Here is a 2,523-nt window from a genome sequence, read left to right as displayed (position 1 = left end):
CCCACTGACCTTGACTCATCCATTTGTACATTTCGCACTGAGGAAGGAGGCTATTGCCTCTGAAACATGTCTGCGTTTTTATAAAATGTTTTTATCTTTTCTGTGCTTTTAAACGTTGTTTTCTTTTTATTAAATTTACCTGCACAGAGCTATCGCTTTTCAACAGTTATATTGTCTTTTTTTTTTTTTTAAGTTTTAGCTTTAGTGGCTTGACTTTCCACCAACTAAATTCATTCTGGCGTAGTTTATACACCTGTGAGGAAGCTCCTGCTTGTTGTTTCTATTCCTATTGTTTTTTTATTGGTTAATAATTTTCTCATTGGTGTTCAATTAATGCACTATTTTTAGTTTTTAAGTTGCTTGTTTTTCTGCCTTGTTGCTTTTGTTGAATGTCCTATCATCCATCATCATTTTTTCTTTTTGTATTGAAAAAGGTATTCTTTGCAATGCCAAAAAACGTATCTAAAATATTGCACCATGTTGTTACATATTTTAGCGTTAGATAAGTTGTTGTTGCTTAAACTACTGGTTCAGGTACCGGAGCCCAAGTATAGACAATACTGCCCAATTTAAGGTAAAAAAACATTTCGATAATTTTAAACCAGACCAGAGGGGAGATCAACTCCTAGTTGAGCTCCCTCCGAAGCATTGATTTATGAGAACTTTGAAGATTTTGTGAACACTTTAACTAAGTAGCAAATGCTACGTATCTTCAACTGGTTGGCATCGAATCCAAAACCCTCCAGTTACAGACTTATTGATCAGGCTACAACAGTCCTTGTTAGATATACTTGAACATTGCTGTTGTTGTAACAGCAACAATTTGTTTTACTGTTAATGATAATGGTTGTCAATAACAAAAATGAACCAGCTTGAAATAGAAATTTAAAGTCATTTTTAAAAATGAATAAGACACTTTTTAAATAAAAAGTCAAATAAAACTAATTTTTTAAATTTTGTTCTGAATAAATAGATCAGTAATATACACATATACTTCATATCAGCACTTGATTTGCGTAAAAGAGAAAGTTTAGAAATAGATGTTGAAATTCAGCTGCTTTAGGTATTAAAACAGTGGAAAATAAATTCTTAAATTGACTATGACCAGCCTAACTCGGCCTAGAGTCTGTTGGTGGTCGCATTTGCATTTGAAAAGTTATGGCTGTTTTACAATAAAAACTGAATGTAAAGAATTAAAGTTACAAAAAATATTGGAAGTAAACTCGTCAGAATATAGCATGAAAATGTAAATGAAATTAACGTCCACGATATTTAATTAAACTAAAACATAAACAGTTAAAAATCAATTAGAGAAGTAAATCGAAGAAAGAACCTTGAATTGTTCTTTCAAAGTTGTTCTAAGTTTCGACTAAGATCCAACAAACTGTTAAAGAGGAAACATGATGTCCATAAATAATTCGCTTATTTTCTACCAGCTTAAATTGTCACAGCTAACAACAGATTTGTAAAACGAAGTTTTAAAAATACGATTTTTACCGCCATGCAGTCAAAATATTTTTGTTTATACAGTAACTCTTGGTTGCAGTTATGTTTTAAAAAATAACTGAAACGATTGAACTTTCAGAAGAGGAAGTCTAAAATAAATTTTGAAGCACTTTCTTGACAAAACATGGAACATTTTTCTAGTTTTGTGCTTTGAAATGATTTTTATAATTTTATATACACATTTAATTCTGTGCTATAAAATAAATAATGTAATGGCATCATCAGATTCGAGTGGAATTAATAGTCATGGAGTACTCGCTTCGGCAGTACATATACTAAAATTGGAACGATACAGAGAAGATTAGCATGGCCCCTGCGCAAGGATGACACGCAAAATCGTGAAGCGTTCCCCTTTTTTATATTATTAAAAATGTTGACGTAGACATAAAGCTCGACTACATTGCTATAAAACTAAAAGAAGAAAATATAAATGTGTCCCAAATTTGTAGATTTACTAAAAAGGGAACAAAAGAGCCAATTCCTGTCATTCTCATCAAAGAGATAGGAAAAAGTAACAGGGAACATTTGAATATCGGCAGAGTAAGGTACAGAATTAGTAAATTCATAGACAGACCTCGAATATGCCATAAATGCTTAAAAGTGGGACACCCTGAAAAATTCTGTAAAGGGGAAATTAAATGCCCAGACTGTGGAGACAGCCATACAGCATGCGGCAAAAAACCTATTTGTTTCCGCTGTCAAGGTGATCATCAAGCGACAGACATCAAATGTCCCTCCCTGAATAAAAGATCAGGAAATACACAAACAACTAACACTATCATCAATAAAACCTATGCGAATGCCACTTGCTCACAGTCACCGAGCAAAATACCAAACAGTCCCCTAAAGGAAGGAAAAGATACTCAAATAAATTTATTACTAAAAAAAATAGAAGAAAAAGATAATGACATAAAAATTCTGAAGCAAGAGATCCTTAATTTAAAATTGGAAATTAATAGAATGAAATTAATTAACAATAAAGAGACAAACTTGACCCAATCAGATGTCCTAGAAAAG

General features: G+C 32.1%; 1 non-coding gene across 1 annotated transcript; it reads left to right on the top strand.

Annotated features, from left to right (window-relative positions):
* The first annotated feature begins 1,757 nt into the window (after positions 1-1,757).
* On the top strand, positions 1,758-1,864 carry LOC129228837 (U6 spliceosomal RNA). The gene has a single exon (XR_008581019.1). It is a non-coding gene; the product is annotated as a U6 spliceosomal RNA (small nuclear RNA).
* The last annotated feature ends 659 nt before the right edge of the window (positions 1,865-2,523 follow it).

This window comes from Uloborus diversus, chromosome 8, assembly GCF_026930045.1.
Source record: "Uloborus diversus isolate 005 chromosome 8, Udiv.v.3.1, whole genome shotgun sequence".
NCBI classification, from domain to species: Eukaryota; Metazoa; Arthropoda; class Arachnida; order Araneae; family Uloboridae; genus Uloborus; species Uloborus diversus.
The sequence above is the reverse complement of the archived record's forward strand: the minus strand, read 5'-3'. Positions and strand labels throughout refer to the sequence as shown.